Source organism: Micropterus dolomieu, linkage group LG20 (assembly GCF_021292245.1).
Source record: "Micropterus dolomieu isolate WLL.071019.BEF.003 ecotype Adirondacks linkage group LG20, ASM2129224v1, whole genome shotgun sequence".
Taxonomy (NCBI): domain Eukaryota; kingdom Metazoa; phylum Chordata; class Actinopteri; order Centrarchiformes; family Centrarchidae; genus Micropterus; species Micropterus dolomieu.
Window position 1 is genome coordinate 35,208,593 of NC_060169.1, and position 19,301 is coordinate 35,227,893.

Sequence of the window (19,301 nt, forward strand, 5' to 3'; positions counted from 1 at the left end):
CATCCCCCACTTTTTTTTTCTTTCCAAGCCTTTCTTGACTCTGATTTGAGCGGGAGACTTTCTCCCTGAGTGTTTTAAGTTGTCATTTTTTAAACACACATATCAAAGCTGGGAGTAAAGGGGGGTGAGGAGGATGGGGGGAGACAGATGTTTCTCTTATGCCTTTCTACTCAAGTACAATGAAGCTTTAGAAAGGAAAGAGAGAGAGAGAAGAGTAAAAAGACATTTGCAGAGATATTTTTGCAATCCACATCCTTTCTCCTGACGACTGGCAATACATCATTTGTATTGATGCAATATTAAATTTCAATATCGCATGTCAAAAGGTACAAAATGATAGATCATAGCCTAACTAAATGAATTATTAAAGGCCTACGCCGGCTGCGCTATCGGCTTCTCTTACAATCAGCTGTGTCAGAAGAGTGCAGTTGGTGATACTGGCAGCATTTCAAAGCTTTGTCATTTTTCTTTCTAGCCGCATCCCAGCTTTCTTAATCTAGCTTTCTGTCACTTATTAATGTTCCCAAGGAACTAAAAACCACAGATCTTTCCCTCCCAATAATCAGAGGCTTAACTCACGTCTCCAGAAAAGATCTTTAAAAAAATAAATGAGTAAAGTCATAATTAAATATTGAATATTAAACAGAAGATAAGGATAAAAAAATATGTTCAGCTTTGTTAGATATGTTAAGAGCAGAGAAGAAGAGAGCCATGGTTGAGGAGGTGACTCATTCTGTGTGGTATGATTTATGTGCTCTTTATGTGCTCTGTGACCCTGTAAGTTTATCTCTATATTCCCTGTCTGATAGAGTGACTCCTGGGTTGTCTCTATGCCTTGCCACAATAACACTATGTACCGGACTCAGTGGTTGATTCTAATTTACAGCCCAAGTCAAAAGTTGAATCTTTGATGCCTCGTCATGTTGTGGTTGACGAGAAAAGAGAGGGTAATAGAGGAGAAACGAAGGGATAAGATGCTTTCCTGCAGAAAATGAAATACCCAAATTATAATGGCTACTGTTCTTGAAATCTTGATTTCAGTGAGTTTCCCAAAAGCATCTTAAGGTGATAATCGTAAAATCCATCTTACGAACCTCCTTAAGCTTAAGAGGTGAAGACTCACTTAGAAATAATTGTAGAAATGAGTCTTAGGAGGTTAAGGGCAACTTAAGCTCCTGACCCTGCAAGAGGAAGTTTTTATTGTTTTTGTACATTTAAAAAGTCTGTACTTTGAACACTGATGCTCTTTGTCAAGTGACATTTGATGTAAAATGAGATGTTAATAAGTTAATCAGAAAATGTTTGTGCACTATTATTCAAACAATTGATTTTATCACCTTTATCCCCCACTTCTTCCCTTCCTACATTTTCTTGTTTAACTTATAGGAAGTGTCACTGCTCAGTTTTAGGTTTAATATGAGCTTAAGAGTAAAGTCTCCCTCGAGCATCAGCATAGCTTACTTTCTTAAACCTAGTGCCACCCAGGGCAGCAAGCTAAAGGCTGTAAACTAGATGATTGTACCTGTTAAAAGGGTTTTTCCTTGCCACTTTCCCAAAGTGCTTGCTCATGGTAGGAATTGTTAGGTCTAATAGTCTGGAACAGTGCAATAGAGATAACATCTGTTATGAACTGCCGCTACATAAATAACTTTGGAATTGAATTAAAACTGGATTAAACTGTGTACTGCGCATTAAGCTTTGTAAGTATAAAACATTTGTTTGTGTTATTTACAACACTGACGCTTTGTGATGTATGCATCTTTGATGTATAGCATGGCTTACAGACAGTTAAATATTAATATTAAGTTAATATATAAAGTTACGTTTTTAGTGTATTCAGTCTCATCTCCAGCACCACAGCATTAAGAAGCTCCTGAGGTCATGCATGTGTACTCATTCCAAAGTACTGCGTTGAGAAAATGCAAGCAGAAATTTAAGAGCAATTGCAGAAACACTCAACCACCCCAATTTGGGCTGATTAAGGAGTTAAAAAAATATTTCGATACTACTTGCTGCCCCATTTACACAGTAAAAAGATTTGTTTTGTTTGTATGGTATTAGACATATTCTGATTAATTATTTTGAAGTACAGTTTAGGTTAAATTCTATTTAAAAATTTAATAAATGATATGCATCTTTGGCAAAACAGAAGGCTCTTTCCTATTTACTCTTCACCCAAAATATGTGGTAGAGGGAGTCAACAAGCATGCAAAGAAGTTCTAAAAGATCAAATCAGCACAATAGACTCAATAATACCAATGACATAGCAACATCTACCTTAAGTATATTAATATTAGCTGAGATTAGCCACCATCAGCTGGTTATATGAGAACAAGTAAGGCTGTGTATTGATATGGGCAAGGGTTCAATTTATTACTTAAGAGAATAGTTCAGCATGTTGGGAAATAAGATTTATCACTTTCTTGAAAAAAATCCCAGAAGCAAAGCTGTGTGAAGACATCGTACTGATTTGTCATCAAACTCTGAAACGAAAGGGAAGCAAAGGTATTTCCCAAAATATCAAACTATTCCTTCAGGACACAATATTTTTCTTCTTTCAAAAGTAACACAGTTGTGCTTTTAAGGATTGCAGTAGTAGTAAGTAGTCTTTTGCTGAACTGCTTAGAATCAGCCCAGAGTAACAGGCATGTAAATCACAATACATTGAAATAAGACCAATGACGTTCATATTCCATTAAAGGACACTGTCACACAGGTCCATCTGCTGCGTCGTTCTGTGTTGATTTCAGGTGAGGGTTTCAATCCTAAAGAGTGAGTTTTTATCAAAAGTTACGTACTTGTTTGAATAAAGCTTGGTGAAATATATACAGAGCGGAAGAGCCTAGCCTATATGCTTATTAATGTGTGCTTGGGGCCTGTATGAGTGTTAATTTTCCTGTGCATGTGTGATGTCCTGAATCCCTTACCCCCGTGAGGTTTTAATTGCAGGGTCCAGATTGCCAGGGCTGGTGACCCCCATGAGAAGTCACAGCCTCCATTTAGCTTCCAGATCCCATGCAAACGAACACAGGGCCCCCGTGTTAGCGTGCTAGCACTGGCTGGCAAAAGTTCAATTTTCATCCCCCTTTTGTATCCAAGCCTGCTGTCTTGCCCTAACGACGCACACACACAAACACACACACACACACACACACACACACACACACACACACAAACACACACACACACAGCCCTTCTCTTGCCTTCTCCCTTCAACAACAGAACACAGTGGAGTCGTTAGGACCCTCTCTTCATTACTTCAAAAAACCAATCATTAGACACCAGAGTATATACGTAATTAGAAAATCACTTCCTTTGCAATCCCGGCTAAGTAGTTTACATACTGTAATTACAGGGACAAAATCAATTTTTAATCATTTCACTGATTGGGCTCATCAGCTCAGTAGGAACATTGTATCCTGCTTGTTGTGCGAAAGCAACATCTGGGCTAAAACAATTACCCTTTTGTGTTCCAGAGCGGCTCTGAAAATGCCTTGCTGTCACTTCCCCATGTCGTGGACGTTCTCTTTCTATCTCTATCCGTCTCCAGACGCCTTTTTCCCTTCGCCTTTCTTTCTCCCTCTCCATTTCTTTTTCTCTCCCTCCCTCTCTTCTTCTCTCCCTTTCTCTATTGCTCCCTGCCCTTGACTTGGACATGGAGGATCACATTTAAAGCTTTATAAATCAATACGCTATAATAAGCTGCTCTTGACAGAGGGAGAGAAAGGAGGAGAAAAAAACAACATATTGCTTTTTTAACACCTCCTGTGTTTTTGTTTTTTTCATGCCCCTGTTGTTATTGTCATTGATGTGTTTTTCTTTTTACATTGTTGCCTTTTAGAAAAAAGATTTTGGTTGACCCTGCAGAAATATCACCTTATTACCAGGTTTTCTGTACACCGTGTGAAGTGGGAGAAAAATGACATTGTCGATAATAGTTTAAACAAATATGTAAAGAAAGAAGATGGCAATCTTCTTGTTGAAGTGAGACATACATAATCCAACGTCAAACGCCGTCCTCTCTCCTGGCATGTTTCACCCTTCACTGGCTAATAAAATGCTTTGTATTCTTGTCTGAGAGAGGTCCGATCGATCCACATTAGTCTGAACTCTCTCTCTTTCACTTTGAAAACTCAGAAAATCAGATTTCAGAAGGGGGAGAAAAAAAATTGGTTAATGCATTGATCACTCGGGCTGTATGCAAATCCTATTTGCCTCTATTTTTTTTGCTGATCAATAGCATTAATTAACCGCTTCATTTTAACAGCACCCTGCTATCCCGTTAGACACCACTGTCGACCTCAGAAATACCCCCCCATCTCTCAGTAGCCATGGAAATGAACGGCGTGTGGCAGGGGCCATAAATCAGGAAATCCAATTTGACCGTGAGCTCTGGTACTAACAGTAAAATATGAGCACTAACACAGCACACAGGTAGATCATCCCATTTGGGCATAATATTATTTATTTATGACAAAAATCTAAAATGAAAGTTAAGTTTACGAGTGCTTTTCAACCTTTTAACAAATTTTATGGAACTGCTTTAAAGAAAAAGTACTGATTTTACACATTAAATTAAGTTTACTCATCATGAGAAGTACTATACAGCTTGTTTAAACAGTTGTAAAATGTCTGTGGCTCTGGAGGAGCTTTCTGAAGTATAAAGGAATATACTTTTGCTATCTTCACGAGATGTAGTATTTTAAGAAATAAAGTTTGCATTAATGATTTTTCCCACTTGACTGTTTATTGTAGTGGGGCGGGGGGTGGCTTGTGCCCTCTGTGCTAACCAGCCTAGCTGCTGCTGCCAGGGATGCGAGCGTGTGGGATTAATAATGGACGCTTTTTGAAATTATCATTATTCCCAAAATGCTCTTTTGTGATTTGCTTTGAAGGGCGTGCATGTGTGGATGGGGGGGTTGGGTAGTGGTGGTGGGGGGTGTTAAGTGAGTAGGGGGCAGGTGGTTGCTGTGTGGGGTTTAGGGGGGGCTTGCTTGCTCATTTAGAGAGCTTTTCCAATTATACAATTAGTCAGGAATGTAGGCCAGCGGCCTTGGTACTTCTCCTGCTCCCCGAACCTGGATTGCAAGTGCCCTCACTTCGCCTCGCCTATTTATCTGTTTCTTTCTCACTTGGCAAGAAATGTATATATAGAAATAGACTTAAAAAACAGAAATAATATGCAACTGTGGATGTATAGTGAAAGTGGTCAGCTCGCAGTCACAAGGAGATATCCCAGAGGAGGAAAGCTAACAAGCACTGACCGTTGGATTGTGTTGAGTGTGAACAACCATGGCAGTGCACACTGGTGTTAATAGATAAAGTCATGGGGTCGGGGCTTCTCTGGTCAAATACTGTTGTGTTGACAGGCTTTCATGTAAATCCGCCACAACTCCCACAATGCCCCAAAACCCCACTTTTGCAAGATGAGTGTGTTAGTGGGATAGCTGATTTGGGATTGAACATTAACACAACGCCTAATACTTTTGATTTCTTTTATCTCTGGGATAGAGTGATATGATAAATTGATTTACGATGAAGGACAAATTGTTTTATGATCTGGCCCCTTTCTGATTGTCCCCTTACTCTTGCCTGCCTGCTACCGAGTGCGTCGCACTGGGTTTAATATGAAGCAACAACAACAGCAAAGTGCCATCTGTTGGCATGCGGATTTTCTGTAATCTCTCTTTACTGATTACAACAATGACTACACGAACCTCTTAAATAATTATCCCACAATGTAAAAAAAAAAAAAAAAAAAAAAAAGCGAAATAATTATAATCATTAACTCCCACCAAGTCTGCCACTCCTCCAGCAAATGAAGGCTGTCAGAGAGAGAGACAGAGATAAAGAGAGAGACAGTCAGTGAGAGAGAGAGTTTTTCTTCTGCTGTGATGCCAATCATGCCTTATTTATACCAGCGGGGTAGAGTACCACACAGCAGTGGCAATCTTAACCAAACAACACTGAAGTGGAAACTGTGGGAAAATTGACCCCTCTCCACCCACCACCCCTGCACCTTATGTTGTTCTTTTTCTATCTTCTTAAGGAAAAAACATGGAGTGCAGGTTAAATTTTGTAGTTTGTTTGACATCACGTCGACACTTCCAGCAGTGGAATCAATATTTTAGGTGTACATTGTTCAGAATAAAAAATTAAAAAATTCTGTCTGGAATCTGTTTCATTTCATAGTTTTAAAATCATCAAGTAAAACAATCCACAATGTATTGCAGCCAAGTGACAAAGCTGTGTCACTGAGTAAAAGCTACTATCAAAAAGAAAACCCAACCTTCACAGATTAGCTGGCTACCTATACTCATATGGCTATAAACGCAAGAAGCAAAAAGTTCACATCCACAAGCATTCTGGGAAATGTTGGAAATCATTGGAGAATTAGTAGCCAGACTGAGGCAACGTGGGTACATTGAAAAAGTAACTTGCACTTAGTCATTCTTGGAATGCACAAAAAACCCCATCATAATTTGATCGTATCTGACAATACAATTATGTCAATTTTGTTCAAACATCTTTTCTTTAGGATCTGATTTCCATATGAAAGATTCTCACCACAAACATTTTAAAATGCACTTTAAAGTTTAGGAATAAGTTTAGGAATTTCTTTTTATTCTGTTGGTGAGAGTACATTTATTCAGGTCTTTCAAGCTAGTAAAAGTAGTGATAACACAATGAAATAACACTTTTGTTACAAGAAAAAGTGCATTTGAAATATTATTTAAGTCAAAGTAGACATTTTCCAAAATCTAACACCGCTACTTAGATACAAATTCATTAGAAACAACTGATGTTCCTCTCTTTTTTCAGCAGAAGGTTTGGTATGTCAAGGTTTTATGCGTCAGTCTGTAAATAGTAATCCATGTGCAGATCTCTATATAAGTCATCTGCGTGTGTGTGTGTGTGTGTGTGTGTGTGTGTATGCGTCTACAAGTGTGTGTGTGAGTGCTTTGTGTGAGAAATGGTGTGAGAATGCGTCAAGGGGAGCATGTGTTAGCTCTGCTTCCAATATGAGGGAAATCTGTGGCACATACCTCTGATATGACACAAGCCAAAACGACATGACTCACCCATGCTATATTTGATTAATAAAACTACAGCCGGGAAAATGTGTTTCACAACAACAGACCATTACCAAGGCATGGTTTGACTGGAGAAACGCAGCATCATATTATTATCCTTAAGGTATGAAGACAAAATATCTGAGTGTGAAGCATGAAATCTGATATGATCAAAAATAATATAATGTGAATGTTACATTTGCAGTTAAATATGTCTTTGTTTTTCAGTTTGGTGAGGCACATGTGAATGCACGGTGATAAATCAGACAGGCCATTGTCTCAGCTTGTCCAGAAGAGGACAGCTGCCATATAGGTTTAATCCCTGCTTCTCTGAATCATAAATGTTATAACATGATTTTTCCAGCTTCAAGAGAAAAGGTTTCCATTGATTAGCACTTTAAAAGCAATCAATTTTTACAAACCCGCTTGACCCACTCATCCCTTTCTCTGTTTCACAGGAAGCCGACTCTCAGGAAAATGGTTTATTACGAATTAAAAGAATACAGAGCAGTGAGAAAGTGCGAATAAATGAGTAATTATTGGAAAGAGGAAGGGGAGTGATGCTAGAGGGATGTGTTCCTAAAAACAAGAAAGTCTAATTCCTGGTGCATAAGCACAGTAACAAGGACGACGATGATGATGATAATGATGATGATGATGATGATGATGACGAGGATGATGGTGGCATGCTGATTACAGACAACCTGGCAGGATGAAGCATCCTAACCCCACAAAGCAGACATGTTCCTCACTTGTCATGTGATCTCCCGGCACTCACTGACACACACACACACACACACACACACACAGACACACATACAGTACACACTTTATAACAGCCCATCGCCATGAGAGATGGGGTGGCCACGCTCCTCCAGCTCCAGGAATAATGGCTTGCACCTGTTTACCATGTCACCTCTGTTTGCTAATTGTCTCCTTGAGCTACACTGAGAGGAATTGACGGCGTCGTGGCTTTTTGACAGGTGGGGTGTATGTTTGTGCGTGTGTGTGTATGTGTGTGTGTGTACGTAGGGGGTCCCATTATTATCCTTAGTCAATATGTGATGAAAAGACTGGCACCAAATTTATTTTATGTTACATAGCTTTGTCCTTAGGTGATAAGCATCATCCAAAAAGTGAGAAAACAAGAACTTGGAGCAGCTCTATTGGTAAGTGTTTACTTCATTTTAATGACACATGTTGCCAACTGCCATTTTTGAAATGCTTGGGTAAAATAGACCTAATAATTCTCCATAAGCAATGAACCTTCAGGGGAACAACATCTATTTCAGCAAGATGTGAGTGTGTTAGGTTCCACAGGAAATTTAGAGTTCCTACTTGTATACATTTTGCATATAATAGCTGTTTGTGTTTACCTTTGCTCAGCTTTGTTGTCCTTGTTTTTAGCTGTATTACTATTTCTGTGCAAGTACATTGAGAGCAACAAAGAAAACAGAGTCAAATTCCTTGTATGTGTACACATACAATAAGTTAATTCATTTATGTGTCGTTACTTTGTGTCAGTAGCCGTGTTTCCATCAACGTTTTTAAATGCGCATTTTGAAGTATCGCATTAGAAAAGGTTGATGGAAACGGCAAAATTCGAAAAAAATCCTTAATTTCGCTAAAAACTTTTTACGCTCGCTTGAGGTGGTTTTTGCCTTTGTCGAAAAAGAGTAAATGCGCTAAACGGGAGACGGAAACACTTTTTCCGAATAAGTTCTGACGTAGCGAACTTGTATGACTGATCAGCTGTTTCTGCTGTCGCTGTCTTGCCCGGTTGTGCAGAGTTCTGCACGCCTGCCAGGAATTTCATGCACCTCGTGGCTGGTAAATCTCATTTGTGCTGAGAAAAGAGGTGGATGCAAATCTCGGCAGGTAGCCTTCATCATCTGTTCTGCCGAATTATGCATTCACCTCTTAAAGGTCCTTTTCAGATCCTTTGCTCTGCACAGTGGGCAAACGGGGTTATCACCGCATATTTATGCCGAATCTCAATGAATGCTACTTCTACTGAGTGTAATAAAATACTAACTCTATACGTTCATAGAATAGGCTATATACTTAGAATCATTTATCCCTATTGATGAACCCCACAGAGGATATTATTGCATTTAAAAGCATTATTTGGAGGCGCATGCAATTCTCGGGAGGCATGCAAAACTCGCATAACGCCGGATATTCCCATTACGTGTGGAGACATGGCTGGTAGCAGTTTGCCCGCTTGAAACACAATCCTGAGGACCTCTCTCCATTTTTCAAAGATCAATGGCCCTCAGGTTCATGCGACTGGTTTTGTTTCTGGTTTCGAACCCATACGTCTTGTTTATTACAGCCATGTGTAACGTCAACTACTGACGTAACTACGCTTGCCGTATCCTGGTTTATTCGCTCCGAACAAGCTGATGGAAGCGCACATATTTTGCAATATCTATTTTTTTTCTTTTTTGCGAAAATTCGCATGACAATTGGATGGAAACATGGCTATTGTGTCTAACTGTTGCTTTATTTACTGGTAGAAGGCAAAGAAATGTGTGTTAGTGTATCCCAAAACCACCTAGCTTTTAAGAGGTTTTGATGTCTCATCTTGGACTCAAATGGTGAGTTTTGATGGTGGCATAGACACAAATTTCCTCAAAATGTTCTTCCATTATTCTTAAATTAATGCTTATACTTCTGCGACAAATGCTTGCTTATTTGCTTATTAACTGTAGTGCAGATGATAGGAGTTATATAAGTTTTCTCTCTGTGTTCAGTAGAGAGACTGGTCTAATTTCCTCATTGTATCTACCGTAGTTTTGAATTGAAGACATTGTAATTTAACTAGTCATAAGTTCAGACACCTGAGACCCGGTTAGTCCTGTTAGAAGGCATACTTTGCAGATGCTAGCTCCTGATTCAACTCTTTGTGCTACTTAAGTTGGACAATACATATTCTGGAGTGTCTCTGGACATCCAATATTTGAAACAAATAAGATTGTAAAAGTAAGTAGGCCACAGCTGTTATCCCAATGTGTCAGATACATTTAATCAACATTTCATTTCTATCTATGTTAATTTTCAGGTTGTAGCTGCAGGTTGTGAACATTAATTAAGCTGCCACTAAAAACGTTAGCGTTACATTTTCAGCTAACTAAAGGTGATCACATGTCTCAATTGACGTTTTAGTTTTTTTGAAAGCTAAACCTAATCAGATTCAATAGGGAATGCGAAAGAATTCTAATTAGAAAAGCAGTTCTGACACTGGGTTCAAATCCGATAAAAGGTGTCTATTGTGTGTCAGTTTGTGACATCGCAAACATATCCTGCAGGTCTTTCTGCTATCAGAGGTGCAAACATATGTGGCATGACACCCTAGATAAAAACACTGTCAACTGCTACCACGAGTGTTCACTTTGCCATGTTTGTCCCAAATGCTATTCAACTGTCAAATCACATTCCTTTGGATGGCAGGTCCTGTCCCAACATGATGTCCGTTGTGAAAATAGGTAAAACCACATAAAAACAAACACAACATGGGCAAAAATCCAAAATAATGGCAAGGAGGCTAATGCAAGGTTGCTGACATACTGTATGTCCACTTGCAAAGTTCCCCAAGTTTAGGTTAACGGGGTGACATTCATTCAACCTACAACCACCCCACCACCCATGCAACCCATGTGTCATATTTCCAAAAAGTGTGCATGCAGGCAAGTACACATTCATGCATTGTGTGATGGAAGCCTGAAGTGTTTGTTGCTGAAGGGATCTCCATTTATTTTATCTAGCTGGCTGGAAAAAAAGGAGGATTGTGAATAACTAACTCTCCCCTATAACTTTGATGTACTCCAGAATGAGCCACTGACCCACCAACAGATGCTGTAATGGGCAGCTCCCAGATATGAATGCCACCGCAGTGTGACTGAGAAGCATGGCTCTGCTTAACAAGTGCATGCTCAATTGACTTTCCTAGGATAAACAAAGAATTAAATGAAAACAAAAGATGCATGTGCAGGTGTGTAAGTGTGACAGACACCTTTAATATCCTCCCCTTTACCGTGATCAATCAGTGTGATCGTACCTGTGTGACTGCCGCTGTTCCAACGAATGCCGGATGTCAGGAAGAGCACCGACAGCTCCACAGAAGGTGGGACGACAAGAGCCTGTAAACAAAGCACACACACCAGGAAATTCACAGTCACCCGCATTTGAAGCTTGACAAGTTTGCAACACTGGCGACAGAAAAGAAATACCCATTGAAATATTGTGTGATGATGCCCTTCCCCCAAAACCCCCCACATCTTTATTTTTCCTCAGGACTTCCTGTGAGGGCGTGATGTCATTTACACATCCTTGAGTAATCTAACAAATATATGAAGTGTAATTGCTTGTGTATATCAATCTTTTGCTTTTTCATTTTGTTACTATTATTACTTTTTAATTTGACACTGTAATATCCAGTTTAAGATGAGGGAATCATACTGGGACACATTCTGAGATGCACAAGGATTATCGTTTGACAGTTAAAATACATTGTCGGGGAGAAAAAAACAAATGAAAAAACTAAACAGGAAGCTTTGTTCTCATAAGCAGAAAACTGCGAGAGGAGCCTACGCAGCACAGCAGAGGATGTTATCTGATCCAGCCTTGAAGCCCCGCCGCTTAACGGCAGCAAAATAATCAAGCCGACACAGAGTACGCAAAGTAGAAGACCGCCACTCCCTTTAAAAGTAGCATTCGATTTATGAAATTATAGAGGGTCTGAACCAGGCAAAAAGTTTTTATGCTCGATTAAGGTGGAAAACCTAAAATGTTTGTACATTTTTGTTCATTGTTGAAGAGGCTAATTTATCAATTTCTATGCAGCCGACTGAACTGCTCCTGATTTACCTTTCATTTTTTGTGACATTTCAAACGTTTGCTTAAATCGGTTGAAGTTTGCTTAGATGGTAATCTGCAGGATCTGGGTTTTGTATACTTACCTTCAATCTTCAGCGCTAAAAGTACAACACTGTTGTTTTTCTGCACCCCACTACCCAAAGATCACATGTTGGTCACAGTTTCGAGCAACACTGTCATTTTCTTTGTGTCTGTAGGTGGCGCTCTTCTTCAGTGTCGCATTAATACCATTAGTACCTTATTACTTAAAAGAAGTATAGGTCCGACTAAGGCACAATGCTAATCTGGATGTGGAGAGGCAGCCAGGCATGGAGAAGCTGGCTCAGTCCTGCAATGGGAGGGGGGGACACAGATGTGGAGGGTCTGCAGGAGGGCCACCCAGATCTACCCACCACTACTGTTTCAATGGAGCGTCAACAGGAAAACTCACACTCACATAGAGAGAACACACACACGCTCACACACAAAGCCACGACATTGCCTTAAGTCACAATCTAAATTGGCTCCCAAGGGCATACCGACTACCTTGTTCACCAAAGGCATTGTGTATGTTTTCTGAGTGCTTAGCATATGCCGCCGTAACCTGAGCTCTCTCTCTCTCTCTCTCTCTCTCTCTCTCTCTCTCTCTCTCTGTCTTCCATGCACACACATACACATGTACACAAACACACAATGTTGCTAGAAGTTGCTCTGTATTCTCCCTTTCCTAGTTTCCCATAAGGGCCTTAATTAAAAAACTAGTTCACATCTACCTATTAAACCATGTTGCACCAACCGCCCACCAGACAAAACCTTGACAGAGACACAAATACAGGGGAGGGGGTGTGGGGCAGGTTTGTCTTTTATAAGGAAAGAAAGTGGAAGGAAGAGAGAAGAAACTATAAGGAACTCCTCTCAGATCACAAGCAATGAGGAGTGTTATGTCTGCTTTATATACTGCCATATCATAGTGTAATACTGGAAGGCAAATGCACTGATTTGCTCTGTCATTTATAACCCAAACATGCTGATAAAATGTGATTGATGAGGTGTTCATCAGGTCAATCAAAAATTAAAAAATCTGTGAGGTTGATTTTCTGAACACAGTGCCAGGGCTGCTTTGCCTTATACTTTGCTGCTGTTTTTATGATCAAAACTAAATATGGAGTCACAAAAAAAGCTTGCAGACTACATTCAAAGGCAGATATACACACAGGTTATTGTTCTACTAGCGTGCAATACCACAGAAAAGGCTACTGACACTTGATCGAATCTGCTACATCTATGATTTGATATCAAAGCATACTGCAGAATAATGAAAATAGCTAACATTTTAAGACAGCCTAACCTTTCCTGTGTTTACCTTATTAAAGAGTGTGTACCTTAACTGGTAGTTCAATACACATGGGGGGGGGGGACAATGTGTATAAAGCCGGCAGTGTTTAAGCAGGCGAACAGTAAAGTAATAGGCAAGAGCAGTGAAGTGTTGATTCTACAAAAGATGCGGGGGGAAATTGCACCTCAGTGCGCACACATACAAACAAACACACATATATGCACATACACACATACACACACTCACACACACTCTCTCGCTCCCTCCCCCTCCTCAATATACTCCGCTGCCTGGCAGCCGAAGTTAACATTTTCAGAGAAAATATTCCTTGCCTCCAATAGTCCGATGTAATTCATTTTCCATCTCTGTTCATTAATCATTGTTAAAATTAGTGATCCATTTCTTCCACTCTGCCATCTGCACTCAGCTTCCTAACAAACATGACACCTCAGCGCATAATAAAAGCTGACAGCTACGAGGAGGCCTTTCCAAATAGCTTTCTGCATATGTGCACCTCCATGACTTGATGCCGTTGTCTGACAAAAGTAGGTTATTTAGACCGCTGGCTAGAGAGTACACACACATGCATACTCATATATAGACATATATGTACATTTATGTGCATATATACACTGTTTCCCAAGACTACGCAGCTACAGTACATGTGAAAGAGGCAGAAAAATCACATAAATAATCTCAGAACTCTCAAGTCCCATGCACACACTTTCACGCACATGCAGCAGCACATATACAAAACAACAGATGTGGCTAATCTTGAATGGAATGTGCTACAATTCTGATAAGGAAAATCTCCCCCTTATTTCTCAGCAAAATGGTAAAGTGTGGAAGATGAGAAAAGGGGAAACGTACAAAATATGAGCAATCCCAAGCAAAACCCAAGAGAGTGACAGAGGCAGAGAGAAAGCGAGAAGCCTTAAAAAGTATCCTGTTTACCCCTACAAGGTTTTTGCTTTAACTTCAGTTGGAACGGTGTTGTACTTTTCCATTTGCATTTGCTTCCAGCAGTTGTGGCATTTATGTGCATTTGCTGAGATACTGTTCAGTTCATCAGCTGAACTTGACTCGGCTAAGCTAAGAAGTGATTTGGGATAGACCGAAAGTGAAGGTAAAGAGAGAGTGACGCACTGGACCCTTTCAGGTCACCAGGTCCCGTAAACACCTCTGATTCATATAAAAATACTTTGACAGAAAGCTATCAACTCCCCAGATGCTACTTCAGACATCCAGTAGCCTAAATACATGTAGATTTAGGTGCTTAAAAAGTGGTAGGCTTAATATACTGGAAGGAAAAAATGAGGTGAAAAGTGAGTGAAAGTATTCCAGGGTATTTATTGCACACAGAGTCATAGTTTAATGAAGCATGCACTCTAATATCTGCGAATCCTGCTGCATTTCTAAGTTGAAGAAGTGAAATAAACAGGTACATCCACATAAGAAACACAAGCTAATATCTTTTACACTTTACGTTCTGTCATTAACTCTTTATGATCAAATGTGTTGTTTATTAGACAATTTCTATTATCACTGAATAACTTTTATACCACAAACACAAAGTGTAAGAAGATACATAAAGAATTCACCAAGAACACATTTGAATGCCACCCAGGCCTCTTTCTCTGTCTCTCTCTTTCTCTCTCTCACACATGCACAGCTTACTCACAGTACCTTCCCCTAGTCTCTTGTTAACACCCCCCCCCCTCCCCACCGCCCCCCATACTGTCCCTTCTCACATCCACACACACATATGCACACAATCACAAATAAGCACACACCCACACACAAACGTTCACATATACACACACTTAAACCTCAACAGAAACTCACAGAAAATCTCAGCATTCTCTGCTTTACACACACACACACACACACACACACACACACACGGTCAGGATCCCTCCCTGGTGAGGTGTGTGTGTCTCTGCCCGAGGCACAGCACATTAATCTATATAATGCCCTCAAAGAGAAGGCTTTTCACACCGCTAACTGCCAAGGACTACGAGGGGCAGCGGCTGAGCCATGATTCAGCTGTTAGCCCAACTGGCGTCCCTGCGCACACATGCACTCGCACCCCCACACCCCTCCCAGCACACACACACACACACACACACACAATATGTTAGCAAGAATACACACATACACCCTTCGCTGGCAAGAAAGACAACACAGACACCTTTGTGAGCTCACACAGGGACACACTGATTAACACTAGAGCTGGATATCAAACCTCAATTCAATTCGGTTTTGGTAAAGAATGAAATCTATCGAAAACTATCACAAACATATTGAACGCATGCTCATTTTCCCACTCTTCTTTACTTACACCTTGATCAGATAGTTCCCTCATTTATTCATTAATCATCAATTCATTCAGTTTGTAAAGTTTAGACTGCATTTCATTTAGGCAAAGTTCTTGCAAAGCTGCGTGTATATGGTAAAATATTTAGCATTTGAGAAGTTTAGCTTCTTTGGTAAAACAAAAACACACAAATCATGCTTTTGCTCCTCAATGTAAGCTGCCAAAAAAGTGCTGTATTGGTCATATCATCACTAGTATTTCAACAAAACATTTGCACACAGCCATGGTCAGCACTGACCTAGAGTTGTCTGTATGATTTAAAGCTCCATGATTTTGATTAGGTGTATAAAAGTGTAAACAGTAGTTGCAAAAGTCAAGAGAGTGACACTGAATTGCACCCGAGCAAATAAATGCAGAAGAAGCTGTTCTCTGCAGTACTTCCTTCACCATCAGCAGACAGCAGAAGGAGACGGTTTACTGTTGTTACCTTGCAGCTTTTCTGGGCTTCACCATCCTCATATTTCAGACTCTAACCTCTTGCCAGTGTGCGAAGTTGCCCAGTGCAGATTTAATATTCATTTGTTGCACGGAGGGCCACAAAACAGACAGCCCAGAGCGGTGATTGGAGGGCCAGTGCTCAGAGACAGACGGCGAGCAGAAGAGCAGCTAAATCATCTTGACATTCACCAAGAAGTAGCCACACAGAAAGCTACTGCTGCTGTTAGTTCTCCCATCGACTAATTTGGTTCTACTTAACCCCTAAACACCCCATGAACACACACGCGCACACACACACACACACACACAACAGAAGTGAACACAAGGCAAATACAGGCTGACACACACATATGCACACGCACAAGAGCACACACACGCATGTGCCTCACAGTGACACATTTAATTCCAGGTTCTCAGCACATCTGAATTACAGCAGGCTGATGAGGGAGAGAGGGCCAGGCCCCTCCGGACTGATTAGCATCATTTAAGAAAGCCTTCCTTTTTCCTGCCCGCCTCAGCGACCCCTCTCTCCCAGTCTCTCTCTCTGCCACTCGCCGGGGCGACCCGCCCACCTCCCAGCCTAATATGGGTGGCATCCCCGCCAGCACAAGTCAATATGGAATACGCTCATTTACATCTAACACAGGAGAACGACTCAAGTGCCTGTGCCTCTGGGGCTATTTTATTCCTTCAAGTATTCATAGACAACTGCTTGTTAGCTTTAGATTCTGTTTTCTAAAAGTGTGGACAGAAGGACATAACTAACGCATATATACGTCAGGCGCCATATGATGCAGTTTTTTCTGCCCGTGTAAAGTAAATAAGACAGAGCCTGTTTTATTTGTGCATATTTCCCCCCTTCTAAATTATATAAGCCTTGCACATGGCTTAAAATTTTGTAAAGCTTTTCTCAAAATCCTACTTATGGTTGCCATTCTGTGCCAAAAAGTTCATCTGGCCTGTAAATTTAAGCATGGATTACAAATATTCAAATCATGAGCTTACTGTTCAAATAAACATTTCCAACAGGGAGGGGAAAAGTTGCAAGGCATACACTTTCAGCATAATTCCTCCTCTGGCACCTCCCCTCCCTTTGCTCCTAATAAAACAACCACACACACACACAAAAAAAAGCAGGGAACAGAAAGGGGGGGTTTGGGGGCGGGAGACAAGAAATGCAAAAACAAAAGACAGAGTTAAAAGTTTGGCTTCTTCATTTACCGTGCGGCTGGATAAACAGTGTTGATGAAATATGTAATTAATGTAATTGTAACCACCTATGCAATTACAGTCAGCCGGGTGGGCTCGGCTGTGGCCCCGGTACACCCTGCCATAGGACAATAGGGCACCTTATTACAGTTTTAAAAGGGGGAGGGAGGGGGAGTGGGGTGAAAAAAGGGGGAGGCTTAAGCTGGTCAGCTGCTCACCACATGGTAGAAATAATAAGGACTGAAGTCACAATTATTTCAGCTTTGGTTTAGCTTCGCTGATCATTGCACTTCATACTGGACAATACAAATACCTGACAAACTCTTAGGCATCCAGGGATTTGTGAGCCATATTGTCTGTGACATACAAATTAAATGATTGAATACAATATGTGAGACTAAAGTAGCAATGCCACATGGAAAAATACTACATCACAAGTAAAAGTTCTGCATTGAAAAGTATTATCTGCGAAATTTACTTTATGTTAAAATAAATGTTACTTTACTAGAGTATCAAAAGGTAAAGTACTTGAAGCTGAAAAACTGCCCCTGTGAATGTTATACCTCTATACTATACTACTATATACTGTATTATATTATATTATTATTAGATAGGATAGATAGGACAGATAGGACAGATGAGGTGGTGATGGTGCATAGATAAGATGCTTGCCTTTGGTGTGGGAGACCTGGGTTTGATTCCCACTGTAAGACATCCACCATTGTGTCCCTGAGCAAGACACTGAACCCCTAGTTGCTCCAGAGGCGTGTGACCTCTGACATGTATAGCAATTGTAAGTCGCTTTGGATAAAAGTTTCAGCTAAATGAATAAATGTAAATAGACAAGGGGAATAACTACTTTATATACTCCTGGGGTAGTTTAACCTACAAGATTGCATTATATTTCAGAAATTGATCATATTGTTGAATGCAAAATCAAAATTTCAGCGCCAACCATTGAAAACCATGTTTCTCCAAAATTTCCAAAACTTTCATGAGCCATGAAAACAGGCCTGTTTTCAGCTTTGTGTGAAAGGATTTTTCAAATAATCTAATCTAATGTTTTTTATTGTTTATTCAGTTAAATAAGTACAAAGAATTTCTGGACCCTCAATCCTTCAGTTTTTCCAAACAAAAATCATAATCACCAAATTTGGAGATGCATGGTTTTCATGGGACTGCAAGGACAGTTGTGGACTGGAAGTATAAAGTGCCATGAAATTAAAATACTCAAAGTAACAAGAGCTCAAATCTTTACTTAAATAAAGCACTTGTCTAAATGTACTTAGTTACTTTCCACACTGGTTAATCTGCTATGACCTGATCAAACGCATTAACACTTCTATTTGAATATTTTGGATTCACAGTGCACACCACCTTCTTCCACCATCTGCAACCACCAAAGACGCCACTATATAAAACTGGTCCCATGTATAGACAGCTACAAATTATGGGGGAGGAAGAATGTAGCATTAGAATGTATAAACATATTGTCAACTGGGTAAAGACAAGTTAAAATTTAGGTTGCGGTGCAGCCCACTACCCAGGCCCTTCCACACTGACAGCCAGTGTTATCCCAGGGATTAAAATAGCCTTTTCTCTACTATCCGTCCCTGCCCAGCATTAAAGTCTTCCACATTTGCAAAATTGCAAACAGATGCAACTCAAGTACCTGCAAATAATCTGCCAAGACCAATTTCAAAAGGGAGATTTCAGAATATGTGGGAGTCATTAGAGGGAGTATTATTTCAGCGATGAGCGCGAGAGGGCCAGCCATGTTTCACCTAACCAGATGGGTTCTGCTGCCTTTTATTCAGGAAGAAAGAAGCCGACGTGTTCTTCATCTCCCCCGTTCCCCCAAATGAAGATATATAACGTGTATGAAACAATTACGGAAGAATATTGGAAGTTTCAGAAGCAACCAAAGAATGTCAAATATCCTTTCGAGTTTCTCAAAACAATCTTTTCATCTTCTTCCCAGTGAGGATGCTTTCGGATGGGGGCTGAGGAG

At 40.3% G+C, this 19,301-nt stretch overlaps 1 protein-coding gene across 7 annotated transcripts in view; it reads right to left on the minus strand.

Annotated features, from left to right (window-relative positions):
- Positions 1-19,301, minus strand: part of znf536 (zinc finger protein 536) — a 223,041-nt gene that overhangs the window by 186,592 nt on the left and 17,148 nt on the right. For 5 of the 7 annotated variants that reach the window (XM_046033557.1, XM_046033559.1, XM_046033558.1 and 2 more), the window contains exon 2: positions 11,134-11,215. The exons of 1 other annotated variant lie outside the window; for it this stretch is intronic. The gene's annotated coding sequence lies outside the window, so the exon portion shown is untranslated. Of the gene's footprint in view, positions 1-11,133; positions 11,216-17,086; positions 17,106-19,301 lie in introns of those variants that run through there. One more of the 7 variants, XM_046033561.1, reaches the window with a different exon arrangement.